This window comes from Mirounga leonina, unplaced genomic scaffold (assembly GCF_011800145.1).
Source record: "Mirounga leonina isolate KUSES-001 unplaced genomic scaffold, KU_Mleo_1.0 Mir_166, whole genome shotgun sequence".
Classification (NCBI taxonomy): Eukaryota; Metazoa; Chordata; class Mammalia; order Carnivora; family Phocidae; genus Mirounga; species Mirounga leonina.
The window spans coordinates 35786336-35802865 of record NW_023270418.1 but is presented as its reverse complement, the minus strand read 5'-3'; the positions used below and the strand labels follow the sequence as shown (position 1 = coordinate 35802865).

At 58.6% G+C, this 16530-nt stretch overlaps 1 protein-coding gene across 1 annotated transcript in view; it reads right to left on the bottom strand.

The window, feature by feature from the left end:
- The window catches only part of OSBPL5 (oxysterol binding protein like 5), a 51197-nt gene extending 44200 nt beyond the window's left edge, over positions 1-6997 (bottom strand). Inside the window, exon 1 of the mRNA XM_035013509.1 lies at positions 6889-6997. The gene's annotated coding sequence lies outside the window, so the exon portion shown is untranslated. The remainder of the gene's footprint in view (positions 1-6888) is intronic.
- Positions 6998-16530: the final 9533 nt, after the last annotated feature.

Here is a 16530-nt window from a genome sequence, read left to right as displayed (position 1 = left end):
ATGGGAGAGCCCCTGGTCTTCCCACGGGGACAGGTGCGCCGGGTGGGACCCCAGGGCCAGCAGAGTGAGCAGACTTGCTAAGAAAGTACGCCTTGAGCCCAGGACCCTCGCCCTACTAGGAGACGCAGCCCCTGCTCACCCACCCTGGGCCTGGGCCCTGGGAAGACCCCAGATGCACAAAGCTTTGTGACGTAAGCTCCACACTTGCTATGTGTCCTTTGCCCCAGCTGCTGGCGGGGGGGGAGGCCGACCCTTCCCCCCTCTCCCAACAGCATCACCAGTGGCCACTTGGCCACATCCAGCTGGGCTGCTCGGGTGGCCACCCTCCGACCCCGAGACCCCACTTCAGGCCAATGGCCCAGAGCAGCTCCCACCCATGTGCTCAATGAGACCAGAACACAAAACACGCTCCTGGGATAAAACGGAATAAAATGGAAACAAGCTGAACGTCCCTGGACGGGAGAATGGAAATCAACTGTGCCTTCCTTACACAGAGCAAGGAAGATGAGCAGGGACTCACGGCTTGCGACTGCACCGCCCAAAAGAAGTTGCAAAAGGCTGCGTACATGTGTTTTTGCAAGTTCTCTGCAACTCCAGAATGACGGGGAATGAGAGGATATGAAGGGGACACCAGCCAGAGGAGCCTGCGTTTGTTTGCGGATGCATCCATATATAGTCAAAACATAAAAACACCGCTGGGCGGTCGGCTGGGAAAGCCTCCGGGGAGCAGGGCTCTGTGCTCTGCTCATCCTGCCAGGCCTTAGACCCCAAGCAAACAGAGCCAGACAGCACGACCTTGGTCGAGTGGGGGTTGGGTGTATTCTTTTGTGTGGTCCCTGTGTTTAAACATTTCACAAGCATTAGCCATTAATCAAAGTTTTAATTGATGATAAGGAGTCGGTCTCTCCCTGTTCCAAAGCCCAGCGGCTTGGCAGCACCTGAACCCGGAGGAGGGCGGGCTGGGTCCTGTGCTCACTGTGGGCCAGCCCTGCACTTCCCGCACGGTTCTCACCACTGAGACGCCCGTTTCACAGATGAGAAAACCAAGGCCTGGAGCTCCAGGGGCTTGCCCAGGGGCCCTCTGGCCGGAGACGTGTCAGAGGAGGAGCAGGGACTCCCAGCCAGTGTGGACCGTGGAGCCCACATCCTAACCAGCAGGCTCTGGGCATCCACAGAGCCCCCATGGGAGGTCGGGAGCACCTTCTGCAGAGGCCGTGTTTACAAGACCAGGGTATCCGGCTTAATGAGCTCCCAGCTATCTGCGTAAAACAAAACACCCAAACCAAGTAAACAGAAACAGCAGTTCACTGACTGGCCAGGAAAAAAGCAAATGACATTTTCCCAGCGAGTGGGAAGCGGGAGCCGGGGGGGCTCTGATGGGAGGGGGTCAGACCGGGAGCAGGAGGCCCGACACATAAGAAGGGAAAGGACAGAGGGGGTGAGGTGGACTCCTGCAAGGTCACCCCGAAGACCACGGGCTCCACAGAGAAGGTGCCAGGCCGGGCCTGAGCTTCCCCAAACATCTGGTCTGTCCTAGGGTCGGAAGAGCTTTCTGGGCAAGGGAACAGCATATGCTAAGGCAGAGAGGTGCAGGTGACAGGCCTCTCCCCCTCCCACCTCCCCACACCTATGGCTCAGCTTTCGGCTTCCATGCACAGTCCCAGCTTCCCTCCCCTCCCCAGCACCCCCGCGGTCCCACTGTGCAGTTGGCCTTGGGTTAATGAAGAGACTCCTGCCCCAGCACTGGGGTTAAGAATCCCTGAGCCAAAACTTCCTTGGCCAGGCCTCCAAATCCACCGTGGGCCCTGACACCATCGACGCCTCAGCCCCCTGCCCAGCTTCGCCCCCACCCGGACGCCCCAGGTCCACGCATCTCTGTGGCTCCACACCCAGGCTGCTGAGCCACCTGACGGCCCTGCTCAGCCCAGCGCAGCAGCCCAGCGGGGTCGGGGCGGGGTGGGGGGCGGGGATCCAGGATTATGCTGCTAGCCCAGGGGCCCCCGAGAGGGCTTTGTTCAAGGGGCCACTGCAGAGAGGTGGAAACAGTCCTCCAAACCCAAACAGCCGCTCTGGTCTTTAGGGTCCAAGCGGGAGGGTAGGGCAGCGCCCATCCCGACTCCCGGGGCTGGGGTGAGGAGCCCACGGCCCCAAGGTCCATGGGAGGGCCATGCTGGCAAGGGCCCCAGACCCCTGGGCGTCCCGAAGGCCTCCCCACCTCCAGGGTACAGACGAGAAGAGCCGGAAGCCCACCCCCACTCCACGGCGAAGGAGCGGCCTCCCGAAGCGGAGGCGCAGAAACCCACATTCCGCTGACACCGTAAGTGACGGAAGGAGGGCTCTTCCCTGACGGGCCCCTGGTGATGGTTCTCGTCCCACAGCGTGGGGACTTCAGGTCTGAGTGTGGCCGTCTAGCCCCCTGGCCCAGGCTCTGGATTTGGGGGTCTTCCGGACAAGTGGGGTGGGGGCCGTCCCACAGGGCAGATCTGGCCTTCCCATTTAGCTGTTCTGCTGCTCACTGGTCCCCTCAGGCCGCTGTGGCCCAGGGAACCTGATGTGCAGCCGCGGGCCCTCTAAGGGGCCCTCTGCCGGATTTGCCCCGATAGGCAGGCAGGAAAATCCCATGGGCGTCCCTCCCCTCCACCTTCTCGGCACCAGCTGGCCCTTTAAGCGACCTCCTGGCGCCCGTTCACCCCAGGAGGCAGCAGGACCACGCCACCACAGGAGCTCCCTCCCCTGGGCCTGGACGCCCTTCCCTGTGTGCAAGCCGCGGTTCCCAGTGTGGCTGTGGCCAAGGGACAAAGGCGCCACCCAGCCCGCCTGCTGGCCCGCGGGGGCCCCGCTCCCTCTGCCTTCCTGGGGACCTGCCTGTCTCCACAACAGAGCATGGCCTGTGCCTGGTTTCCAGACTCCCGTGGCCTTAGACAGGGAAGTAACCTGTGGGACGGGGTATTCCCAGATCCCTCTTCCCGGTCTCATTACGCCTCATAAAACTCCCCATCATGGGGTGGACTCTGTTCAGTTGTGGGGGCCTCATCTTCCCCCTGAGTCCTTCATCCCCATCAGGAGCAGAGGGGGCCCGGGCAGGTCAATCCTCCTCACTAGCAGACATCCCTCCCAGGTGAGCCACTGCATGCACTCTATTTATAATTCCGGAAGGACAGGCGCCCTGGGCAGGGCGGCAAGCTGGGCCTTTCGAATGTGAGCCATTTGGGGAAGCCAGGGGACCGGGACGGGAGATGCAGAACGAGCATCATGCTCAAGACGCTGGCTCCCTGGACAAGGACAATCCTATGGCTTCACATGAGCACAGAGCACCTACTACGTGCCAGGCCCTGAGCAAACAGTCAGGCAACAGGGCATGATGACCACACATGCTAACAGCGCCCGCCGTAGGCCTGGCTCTGGGCCGACTGCCTTCTCCACATCTAGTCATTCAATGAAACAAACACAGAATGGAGGTAATTCGGACATGGATCAGTGTTGCTAAGAAAACAAAGCACAGCTGCCTCGGAATGGGCACCTTGTCAGGGACAGAGGGGCTCGTGACACCCGAGCTGAGGGCTGCATTAGCACCCAGGGCAGAGGGAACAGGGAATGCAAAGGCCCCAGAGTAACAGAGGCTGGGCCTGGGGCTCGATGCCCATGCACAGGAGCACGGGTGTGGGGGGGCTAACAGGCAGGCAGGGACCGGGCTGCTCAGGGCCTCGTGGGGCCCAGAAGGGAGTCTGGAATTATTCGGAGATCAGTGAGAATCACAGAGGACTCTAAGCAGGTAGGCTATGTGATGCAGTCTATATTTTAGATCATGCTGGCTGTTGGCTGGAGGACCAGAGGGGCAAGACTGGAGCCTGCTGGGTGGCTGGTGCGGTCTGAGCTGCTGGAGGAGAGCCCAGGACAGAAGAGAGGCCGTCAGGTGGCCTCCGGAGGCTAGCGAACCACTGGTTTGGAGAGTCACGACAAAGGCCCCCTGGGGTCCTAGAGTCCCTAGAGCCACCCAACCAGCTCCTGTCCTGAGTGGTGGGGACTGTCTCTCCCTGGCCTGATGGCCTAGATAATGTTGCTAGTCCTTCGGTGGCCCTGGGCTTCCCCAGGGCCAGGCCGGACAGCTCTGAGACCCTTCCCAGGGGTCATCGCACACCCCCCTGCTCCCGCATCTCCTAGATCTGTGATCCCGGTTGTGGGGAGTCCCTCTCGATGGATCCCTAAAGCTCTTGCTGGCTGCCCCACACCTTGGGCCCGCAACATTCCTTGCGCTGGGCGGCTTATTCCCCAGCTACCTTGCTAGACAAAGAACTCTAGGCCGGACCCATTGTTCTGCCCCCGGCCCTGCCCGAGCCCTGCTTCCCCGATGGGCAGGTCCTGACCACACGGCTGGTGCCCACTCCCCTTGGCAGAGACGCCAGGCCAGCAGAAGCCAAATTCACACCCGCCCGCACACGCTCCCAGGGCCCTGGCTCGGAACCACCCGCTCCCAAGTCCAAGTTCTTTGTATTCAACCATCACTACCCTGCCATGCAGAAGATCCACTATCTGCTTAGACATCTCCCCAGACGAGCAGCCGGCCCCGTGAGGGTCACCAACCCAGCCCAGGCCAGTGCAAAGCCTCAGAGGGCTCATCCTTCGGTGGTAAGTTCTGTTTCCTAGACCTGTAGGCTTGGTAGGTCACGGGGCAAATCCGGCCCCCTTCGGGGCGGCTGTGAGCAGCTCGAGGACCTTCCTGGGCAGCACGCCTGGCCACCACTGGGAGGTCACAGCACTGTCCTTCTGCACCACCGCAACCCTGCCACTCCCACCCGACCCAGGGACCCCACGGGGGAACCACATCCGACAGTTCCCTTAGTGTCGGGATGTCTGGGTCCTCCTGTCGCACACTGTGCAACCCTGTGCTCGGCCCTCTGCAGCCCCCATCCTGGGGTTCAGGCCTCACCCCTACAACTGGGGGCTGGGTCTGCACGGTTTCTCAGCTGCAGCCGCACACCTGTCGCTGGGACAACGAATGGGAAAGGGGGCGGGGCGTGCTTCTGTCCCCTTGGGTGAGATCCCCTCCACCTGCACACCGCAATGTGCGTGCATGCACATTCACGCTGGCTCAACCACGGAACCGGCAGACAGCACAAGCCCCCAGAGCACAGCTGTCAGAGACGCACAGGGGTCTTCAAACCAGCGGCTCCTCACAGAGGGCAGACCCTCGAGAGCGGAGCCTGTCAGGTTGCTCTCCCGGCTCAGGAAGCTTCCGGGAAGAGAGCTTTCAGACGGACATGGATCCCGGACATTCCCAGCATAGTAAATACCACGCAAAGGGGGAAGGGCTGCATTCGGCGTTCTGTCAAGAGCCAGAAGCAGAGCTTTGAAGACAACAGATTCGTTGCAGACCCCGAACCCTGGGGCCCAGGAAGGAGGAGCTTTCGGTTGGCTTCCAGGACGCCCTGCCCAGGCCTCTGCACAGCCCCCCACCCCCGCAACTCCCCACGGCGAGGCGGGTCAGAGGGCCCTCGCCTGGCCCATCTGCTTTGTCACCTTTTCTAAATCCAGCCTGGTAAGACACAGCAGACAGACCCACTGGATGCCTCCTCCCCGGCACCCCGCGGCCCCTGCCCCGCACACGTGCCACACACAATAGGATCCGCAGCTTGGGAGCTTGAAGCCTGAAGGGGGGCCGTCAGACTGGACTGCCTGCCGCTTGCAAAGCCTGTCAAGTTCGAGGAGCCTCAGGGCCCCGCAAAACCAAGGAACGGGGGTAAAAACACAGCTGAAAGACCACTCAGCCTGCTCTTGCTGAGGGCAGGGTTTTTGCGCTCTGGGACCTGGATCCACACCGTGCACGCAGATCCAAGGACACACACATCTAACCCAGAGGCTGTGCCCACGTCCCTAGCTGTGACACCCCGAGCCTGTCCCTGGCCTGGGGGCTGCACCTGGGGACGATCCCAGCGGCCCGCCTGTCAAAGGCATTTTGAAGGGGTTCGGGCAGAAGGGCAGACACGTACCTAGATTCTTGTGTAGACAGACTAGCAAGTTCGTAAAATCCCAAGATGGCAAAAGAGCAGAAATCCAACCAGCTGGGGCAGCAAGGCCTGGCCTGGCTCCGCTCAAGGACGTGTGGGGCAGAGAAGCCTACCTCACCGGAGGACCTGGCCACATCCCCAGACACTCCAAATCCCAAGTCCAGCTGGCTCCTGCCGGCAGGCAGCCCACAAGGGGGAGGGGCAGTGCCTGGGGAGCCCAGGTTGGTGAGTGGCCCCTGGGGGCTGCTCACAGCGCACCCCCCCACCTCCCACCCTCCCGAGGATCCTCAGGTGCACAGGACCCTCCTGTAGACTCATGCCTGCCGCCCCCCAACACTTGCGACGACCCCATCTTTAGGGTGTCAGTGGCCTAGAGATGGTGGCTGTGGTGGTGGGTGAGGCAGGGGTCCTCCCTCAGCCCAGGCAGCCTCTCACTCTGTGGGCCCAGACACCGCCGCCCGCCTTAGGAGCCTACAGCGGCGCTCGATGCCAGTCGCGGGATGCAGACCCGACCCAGGGTTGGTCGGGCCGGGGGCGTGCACGGCCAGGCCCCCCACCTCCGAGGCCCGGCTCCTCCAGGTCCTGACAAGCGGGAAGCGGGCCCCACCAGCGCCCCGGCCCGCCCGCCCGAGCCTGGGACGCGCCCTGCGCCCCCCGGGGGCTCCCCGCCAGGCCGCTGTCGGGGCGCGCCGGGCTGCGCCCCAGTCCCCCGGCCCCCGCGGGCCGCGGCTTGGGGCTCCCCGACTCCCCCAGCCGGCCGCCAGCGGCCCGCCGGACGCTCCGGGCCCTCTCGGCCGCGGCCCCGCCGGGCCCCTCCGCGGGCCCTCCCGGCCGCCTCCCCGGCCGACCCCGGCCCCCCCGGCCGCCGCGCCCCTGCCCCTACCGTGCCGCGACTCGGTGCCGGCGGGCCGGGCGCGCGGGGCTCAGCTGGCGGCGCGGCCCGGCTGCAGGAAATGCCAGAGGACTGATCCAACCGCGGAGCCCTGGGAGGGAGCGGCGGCAGAGGGAGGAGGGATGGGAGGGGAGGGGAGGGGGCGGGGAGGAGGGAGGGCGCTGGAGGAAGGAGCCAGGGAGGAGCAGGGAGGAGGAGGGAGGGGGCCGCAGCGGGGAGCGGAGGAGGGAGGGCTCGGCGGCCACAAAACCCGGGCGGGATCCCCGGCGCTGGAGCGGGGCACAGGGACCCCAGGCTTCCACTGCTCCCCTTCTCCCTAGCCGGTCCGGGGGCTGCTCCCGCTGCCGCAGCTCGGGCCGCTGGGCAGGGTTGATGGTGCTGAGCCGAGGTGGGGTCGGGGGCAGCCTGGAGGGGTCCTCCCATTTACGGGTGCGAGAGAGTGCCACAGTCACGGATGCCTGGTGGCCTCCAGCCCACCCTAGCCACAGTCCAGGGTGCCCCCTCTCTCTTCCTGGGACCCAGAAACTGTCATCAGTTTTCCTCTGGGGACAGAAGCCACCAGAACATGAGTTACCCCGGAAACCGGAGCCCTTTGTCCTTGTCCTACAGGTATGCTAAACAGGACCCCTAGGTCACACCTCATGTTTCTAACCGCACCTCCTCCTCGGGACTCTTGCTGGGAACCCACCCTCCTGCAGATTTCCTTCTGTGTACGCCCCCTCATCCTTCTGTTCCCAGAGGCCTTTTTAGACCCTGAGGCCCTCTTGTATAGAAAAGACACTCATTCTGGGCACCTGGGTGGCTCAGTTGGTTGGGCGACTGCCTTTGGCTCAGGTCATGATCCTGGAGTCCCGGGATCGAGTCCCACATCGGGCTTCCTGCTCGGCGGGGAGTCTGCTTCTCCCTCTGACCCTCCTCCCTCTCATGCTCTCTGTCTCTCATTCTCTCTCTCTCAAATAAATAAATAAAAATCTTTAAAAAAAAAAAAAAAGAAAGAAAAGACACTCATTATGTGGGTGGAAGCTGAGGAGGTGGGGGTCTTCCCCAGCCCCTCACCTATAGGCCCTAAAGTGGTGTGAGCTCCTCGCTGGCCCCAGGGTCTCTCCAGCCCTGGCCCCCCAGGCTGAGGTGCTCTAGGACCTCAGTCTTCAGAACTGCCAGGGGCCTCTGGATAGCATCTATCCCTCGGAGGCCAAGACGGGGTGAACTGGGCCCCTTCCAGGCATCCCCAGACGAGGTAGGACATGCAAGGGCGCAGAGCCTTTTCCAAAAGGAAACCCTCACTCAGTCCCTTCCCTTCCGAGGGATGGGATTGACCCTCAGCTGAGCCCCAGCCTCCTTTCCCACGTCTGAAGCTTCTGGCCCACAGGTGCATTTCCACCTTTTCATTTTATGTTGGGCCAAGAGTGCCCCAAGAGTAGCCGCTAAGCCTGATGGTCAGGGGGATGCAGCAGGACCACCAGGCAGGACTGTGGGACAAGCCCGGGATATTTGGCTGCCCAGTGGGGTCCCCTTCAGGCCCTGGGACTGGAGAGGGCACTGGGGGGGAGCCATTGTCTACCTTGGCTCTGCCCCCAACCAGCCAGGTGGGTGGCCTGGACCAAACCCCTTCCCCCAGCCTCAGCACCATGCACACCCTTTAGACCAGGTGGTGGTCCCCCCGGGGGCATAGAAGCACCAGCCACTGATGGTTATCAGAGGGGCCATGGGCGGAGGTGGGGTGCCTGCCTGAGCTCTGAGCTCATCCCCAGGACAAGCCTGCTCCCACCCTAGAGTCACCTTGCAAGGCCTTCGGATGCAGAACTGGTCAGAGAAGATGCTCAGGGCCACAGTGCCCCCCCCCCTCCCCGCCCCAGCTCAGTGGCCTGTGACAAGCGGCTCCCCCTTCAGGAGAGGGTCTGCTCCGTGCCCTGTGCGGGGCTGACGGGCACTGGCCGGGACTACTCTTCACTCTCCGAAGCCTCTGCACAAAGCTGGGCTGTGGTGGCCTGGAGCCCGGCAAATTGCTGGTTGCCGGGCCAGTGCACAGGGGACCGAGGAATAAAACAAAGCTGTTCTCCCCTGGGGCGGAGGTCTCAGGGGCCAACGTAGGGAAAGTTTCCGGTCACTGGTGTGGCTGGCTACGTGAAGCCAGCGTGATTTCACGAAATGGGACTGCTGAGGGCAGAGGTCAAAGGGACACCTGGTCAAATGACCCCAGCCCAAGATGACAAAGGGGGGAGTGGGTCAGAGGGTGGAGCCGGATCAGCTGGGATGGATCAGCAGGTGGCTGCATGGGAAGCAAGGAAGGTGCCACCCTGCTGGACACAGCACTGGACTCTTCCAGAAAGCCCCCCTTCCGGGTTCTTGCCTGGTTTTGGAGGGACAGCATGCTCCAGAAAGCAGCTCAGTCCCTGGGCAGGTGACCTGTTCCTCTGGGCCTCAGCTTACCCACCTGTCAAATGGAGGTGGTGTATGTGTGTTGTGGTCCGTGCAGGAAACGACACTGAGGAGGGGCTCGGGGCTGAGCAGAGCGGGGGGCTAGCTGCCTAGGAGCCGCGGGGGTGTGGGCAAGGCCCTGCAATGCTCTGCCTTGCTTTCCTCACCTAGAAATGGGGCCAACAGGAGTGGCTTCCCTTCCTCGCCGGCCGAGCGTCCCCACGTCCCCGCGTCGCCAGGGCGGGAACAGACTTCTGAGCTGACCCCCGGAAGAACTTGCAGTGTCTCTGCACAAGAGCCACTGGCTTCTTACTCACTTCTGGTTTTAGGGTCAGACGGATCTGCCCGTGAGAAGCAAGACGTGTACAGCGCCTTTGCACAGGTGGACCTCACTCCTGGGCAAGGAGGGTACAGCTGAAAGTTAAGTCTGATGCAATGTCAGCCTCCCCTCGAGGTGGCGCTGGCGATGTCTGGGGACGTCCTTGGTTGTCACAACCTGGGGGGGCAGGTACTGCTGGCCTCTAGTAGGTGGAGGCCAGGGATGCCGCTAGGCACCCGTCGCCACGCGGGACTGCATCCCGTAACGGGGACGATCTGGTCCCAGAATCCCTGCTCTGGAATGAAGAAACTTTTAACTGTTGGGGTCAGGCCTTCGTTCTGGGTGGTTGGCCGGTCCTTGGGGATTGCTCAGCCCCCCAAGATCTCCTTTGACAGACCCCCACCCTATCTCATGTTCCATGCTGAGGGGCTCTAGACACATTGACTCAGTTAAACCACCCAGCCACTTTATGGGGCAGGCGCTGTCGTGATCGGCTCTGTTTGACAAATGGGAGAAACTGAGGCACAGAGCAGGGACGTGAGTCACCAAGCTCTCACAGTGAGTGAGGATTCACTCCCAGCCTCTACACCCTGTGGCCTGGTTAGTCAGGCTCAGGGAGCAACTCTCGCAAGCCCCCACCCCTCCCGCTATACCTGACTAACTCCCTGGCGAGGGTTAGGGTAGCCAGACACGACAGAACACACCTGGGCGCGTTTCAGAGCAGGTGCGTGCAGGGAGGGGCTGCCGGGCGCTCCGGCCTCTGCAGGGCCAGGCGCTGATGGGCCAAGGGCCCGGGGGGGAGGAGAGCTGAGCCAGGTGCGGTGCCGACGCATCCTTACCTTTGCTTTCTGAGCCAGCAGGGGCTGCAGTACGATTTCTCCCCATTTCTCAGCTGAGGAGACTGAGGCCCAAGTCATGCGGGTATGCGTGGGATCCCCTACTCCTAGCTGGGCCCTGATCCTGTTACTCTGGGCAGCAGTGGAACAACCTGGAGGTTTGGGCGGGGCAGGTGAGCCTGGGCCCAGCGGCCCTCCCTGCTCCCCAAGGGCAGGTCCACCCCCGGGGCGTGGCCTGCAGAACTTACCGGCCACTCAGGGAAGCTCTGGAAGCGTCTCTGCTGTGAGACCCCTCACTTCCTAGTCTGTTTCCTCACCTGGGCCCTGGGGCCCACAGCCAGTGTGTTATGTTGAATGTGGAGCCTACATGGTCTCCAGAACATGGCAGCTAATCATAAAAACAACTGTGGCATTTATCCGTCTCTCACTCTGTGCCTGGCACCATGTTCCCATTTTCCGCGTGTGACCCCACTGCACCCCCCGCTCCCTGTAGCTGGGGGTCACCATTCTCCCAGCAGCAGGGAGGGTAGGCCATCAGCTCGGGCCAGGCAACTGGGAACAGGCTGAGGCTGGCCCCCTGGCGTCGTGTCCCCCCCCCCCCCCCAGGGCAGGAGGCAGGCTCTCCCTCTCCACTCCTCCAGACTGGGCGGGACTGGTGTCCACGGCTTCAAGTCCCACGGTGGAAGGTGGAGCAGGAGGTGGGGGCCCGGGGAGGAGCAGGAAGGCTCCGTGTCCCCTGACGTGGCTCTCCTTCTCCCCACGGAGACACGGTATGCTGATGTCTTCAGGAGCTGAGTCACCCAGCAGGTGTCAGGGCTAACTAAGCAGGGGCTGTTTTCTGTTCTCTCGGGGAAGCCTGGGAAGTCCAGCAGCAGAACCTCCCTTCGGAAGGCTGGGAGGGGGGGCGCTGCCACTGCACTGGGGCTCCCTGAACAGGCCTGCTGCCTGCGTGGCCCTCACACGTGCCCTCCCTCTCCTCTGTCTCTCTTACACACGTACCCATCCTCCAGAAAGACACATCCGAGCCCAGGGTCCAGGCAAACACCTGATGGTAATTTCCCACTCTCTTGCTGACAGTACTCATTCTCCTACCTGGGGGGACGAGAAGGTGCTATTTATAGGGCACACCCCCATGTCCAGACTCTGGGGAAGCTGGCGTGGCTTTGGGGCTCATGAGGAACAGGCGGTGCCGAGTGCCAGTGGACGTGCTGACGTACCCATGCCTGGACCCCTGCGCGCACCTAATGGTCGGTTCTTGGCAGGTGCAAATCCGGGCCGGCAGACACGTCCTCTGGCCCTCCTGCGTGGGGTCAGTGCCTGCAGCATCCTCCGGAGCAGTCGGCATTGAGAAGGGAGCTGGACCACGGCGGGCACAGCTGCAAGGTGGGGTGGCGTGCATGGGGAAATGCCCTGAGGGTGGATGGTGCCTGGAGGGGCAGGGCCAGCTCACTCACCTGCAGCCGCGGGCTCCCACAGGGCCCACCTGCAGCTGAGCGGGGACTTCTACTGCCTGTTAGAGACCTCTTCCCCCAGCAAGAGCAGCCTTCAGAGGGCGCCTGGGTGGCTCAGTCGTTAAGCGTCTGCATTCGGCTCAGGTCATGATCCCAGGGTCCTGGGATCGAGCCCCACATCGGGCTCCCTGCTCGGCAGGAAGCCTGCTTCTCCCTCTCCCACTCCCCCTGCTTGTGTTCCCTCTCTCCTCATCTCTCTCTCTGTCAAATAAATAAATAAAATCTTTAAAAAAAAAAAAAAAAGAGCAGCCTTCAGAAGCTGGGATGCACCTGGAAGAGATGCTGGCAGTCCTTGGCGACTCCCGGCCTGTGGATGCATCCCTCCGACCTCTGCCTCTGTCGGCCACGACCTTCTCCCCGCCCACCTCCTGGGTCAGCGTCTCGAACCTCCCTCTCCTGTCTCTTATAAGGACACAGTCATTGGTTTAGGGTCCACCAAGATCATCCAGCATGATTTCATCCGGCAACCCTTAACTGCACTTGCAATTACACCTTAGGTCCGAATAAGGTCACGTTCCCAGGTACTGGGGTCCAGATGTGGACGTGTCTTTCCGGGGGCGCACGTCACCCCAGCACGGCAGGTAACCGTGAGCACCTGCAGTGCTTGTGCTGCTGAGCTAGTCTGTGGTACGCGGGGCTTCTTTCCTGTTCTGAACGCTTTTGCTGGGAGTCTTCACGCGAGGACACAGCGTCAGGGTCCTGGAAGCCCCTGACGAGGCAGATCCAGACAGGACGCCCATCCCCTGCCCTCACTGCCCAGTGATAGGATAGAATGAGCAGGGAGGGTCTCCCTGGAGCCCCGAAGGCCTGAGCCTTCCCTGGGGGCTGCCCCCTCTGTCTGGTGAGCCCTGCTCCGCTGGGGGTGACCCAACGTCCCAAGGCACGGGTTTTGGCAAGCCCGCTCTGGGGCCGAGGGCCGGCTTTCTACAGCCTGCCTTTGGGAGACCCATGGCGAATGTGGCACATCCTCTCTTCCGTGTCCGGGGGGGGCCTGGGGCTGCTGCCTGGTGACATGCGGACAGTGAGCACTGAAAGCAGAGTGTCCAAGGCAGGACCTGTCTTTGGGACTCTGCGGGCGGAGCGGTTGCTGGGTGTATGTGACTGAGCGGGGTGCTGCCCTTTCCTCTTGGGATGTGGACACCTGTCCCGGGGAGGGTGGCTTTGCAGATTCGCGGTGCGGCTCTCGTGGTGGGCTCACTCGCCGCTCCCCTCAGCGGGACGCCGCTCACCAGCCACTCTCTTGTAGGGCTCGGTTTTGGTTTGCAGACATAACTTGTCCACTGAGAGGCAGACGAGAAGCCCAGCAACGTTCTGGGAAGGTAACCGAGAACGCACAGCCCTGGGGTGCTTTTGCTGCTCCTGCAGAAGCACCAGGACACCCCACCGCTGCGAATGTCTGACTCGCTTTGGGGGATCTAGAGCAGGAGTTCTCAAAGTGTGCGCTTGGAACCCTCCCGGGGGTCTCTGAGACCTTCCAGGGGCCCAAAACATGAAAGCGATTTTTTAAAAAAGATTTTATTTATTTATCTGACAGAGAGAGCGAGAGAGCACAGCAGGGGGTGGGGGAGGGACAGAGGGAGAAGCAGCCTCTGTTGAGCAGGGAGCCGGACGCTGGGCTCGATCCCAGGACGCTGGGATCATGACCTGAGCGGAAGGCAGATGCTTAACCGAATGAGCCACCCAGGCGCTCCCACGATGGCAATTATTATACTTCCAGGATGCTATTTGCCTTTCTCACCTTTATTCTCTTACAACCTACAGGGGAGTTTTCCAGAGGTTACAACCATGTGATACTGCAATAGATGGAACGTGGAGGCAGATGGGAGAATCTAGCTGGCTTCCATTAAGCCAGACATTAAAAAGTCTCTCACATAATGTAAAACAATGCCACTCTTTCCACTAAATACTTTTATTTTGGAAAATATAGTTAGTTTTCATAAAGAATGCATTATTTATATTAACATAATGGGTTTGCCATTGTTATTTTTAAATGAATGATTAAATATATATATATTTTTTAAATTTTATTATGTTATGTTAGTCACCATACAATACATCATTAGTTTTTGACGTAGTGATCCACGATCCATTGTTTTCATATAACACCTAGTGCTCCATGCAGTACGTGCCTTCCTTAATACCCATCACCGGGCTAACCCATCTCCCTCCTCCCTCCCTTCTAAAACCCTGTTTGTTTCTCAGAGTCCATAGTCTCTCATGGTTCATCTCTCCCTCCAATTCCCCCCCCTTTTTTCCCTTCCTTCTCCTAATGTCCTCCATGCTATTCCTTATGTTCCACAAATAAGTGAAACCATATGATAAATGACTTTCTCTGCCTGACTTATTTCGCTTAGCATAATCTCCTCCAGTCCCATCCATGTTGATGTAAAAGTTGGGTATTCATCTTTTCTGATGGCTGAGTAATATTCCATTGTATATATGGACCCCATCTTCTTTTTTTTTTTTTTAGAGATTTTATTTATTTATTTATTTATTTGAGAGAGAGAGAGCACATGAGAGGGAGGAGGGTCAGAGGGAGAAGCAGACTCCCTGCTGAGCAGGGAGCCCGATGCGGGACTCGATCCCAGGACTCTGGGATCATGACCTGAGCCAAAGGCAGTCGCTTAACCAACTGAGCCACCCAGGTGCCCCTGGACCCCATCTTCTTTATCCATTCATCTGTTGAAGGGCATCTCGGCTCTTTCCACAGTCTGGCTATTGCGGACATTGCTGCTATGAACATTGGGGTGCATATGGCCCTTCTCTTCACTACATCTGTGTCTTTGGGGTAAATACCCAGGAGTGCAATTGCTGGGTCATAGGGTAGCTCTATTTTTAAATTTTTGAGGAACCTCCACACTGTTTTCCAAAGTGGCTGTACCAACTTGCATTCCCACCAACAGTGTAAGAGGGTTCCCCTTTCTCCACAACCTCTCCAACATTTGTTGTTTCTTTCCCTGTCCATTTTTGCCATTCTAACTGGTGTAAGGTGGTATCTCAATGTGGTTTTGATTTTAAGTATATTTTTTAAAAATTAGAGTAAACACTGAAAGACTAATCTACAGAAGCAAATGTTCTTTGTGGTCCCAATAATTTTTTTTTTAAATGCAGAGGATCCTGAGGTTAAAAGGTTGAAAGCCACTGATATAGAGAATGCTGGAAGGTGGATTATAAAGATTTCAGTATGATATGCTGGAATGAGCTTGGGCTTTGGAGTCAGAACAGGGTGTGAATCCAGGGTTGGCCCCCCTCACTCACTCCTCTCTTACTACCATTATCTTCATCACCATCATCACCACCATCATCATCACAAACATCAATATCCCCATCATCCCCATCACCACCATCATCATCACCATCATCCCCTCTGCCACCATTATTGTCAAAATCACCATCTACCCTTGGTACACCAAAGTACATGAAACATTTAAATGTAATCTAGGGGCGCCTGGGTGGCTCAGATGGTTAAGCGTCTGCCTTCGGCTCAGGTCATGATCCCAGGGTCCTGGGATTGAGTCCCACATCGGGCTCCCAGCTCAGCAGGGAGCCTGCTTCTCCCTCTGACCCTCTCCCCTCTCATGCTGTTTCTCTCTCGCTTGCTCTCTAAAAAAAATAAATAAATAAAATCTTAAATGTAATCTAACAAAATACGCAAAAAGTCTATCTGCTGGAAATACAAAACACTGATGAAAAAACACCAAATAAGGCATAAACAGGGGTGTCTGGGTGGCTCAGTCAGTTAAATCTCTGACTCTTGATTTTGGCTCAGGTCATGATCTCAGGGTCGTGAGATTGAGCTCCCCCGACCCCCCTTGGACTTAGCGGGAAGTCTGCTTGAGATTTTCTTCCTCTGCCCCCCCCCCCCACTTTCAGGCACCCACACGCACTCTCTCAAATAAATAAATAAATCTTTTTTAAAAAGACATAAACAAATGGAGACATACCATGTTCATGAATTAGAAAAACTCAATACTGTATGTTAATTTGCCTCAAACTGGTCAATAGGTTCAATGCAATCTCAATCCAAATTCTGGCAGGATTTTTTGGTATAGAAAGTTACAAGCTGATTCTAAAATTTATATGGAAAATCAAAGTAACTAGAATAGCCAAAACTGTTTAAAAAAAAAAAATTGGAAAACTCACACTGCTTGATTTCAAGACTCACTCTAAAGTTAAAGAAATCAATCTTGTGCAGTATTGGCAGAAGAACAGACACAGAGATCAGTGGGACAGGAACAGACCCACACATATATGGTCAATCAACTTTTGACAAAGATGCCAAAGCAATTCAATGGAGAAAGGAGAATCTTTCTAGCAAATGGTGTTGAAACAGTTGGATATCCACATGCAAAAGTAAACACACATATATGTGGACAAATACATAAGCCTTGCACTTAACCAAAGATTAGCTCGAAATGGATCATAGACCTAAATGTGAGACATAAAACTACAACTTCTAGGAAAAACATAGGAGAAAATCTCTGTGACTTTGTGTTGGGCTGTGGTTTCTTAGCTCTAATACCAAAAGCACAATCTGTACCAGAATAAA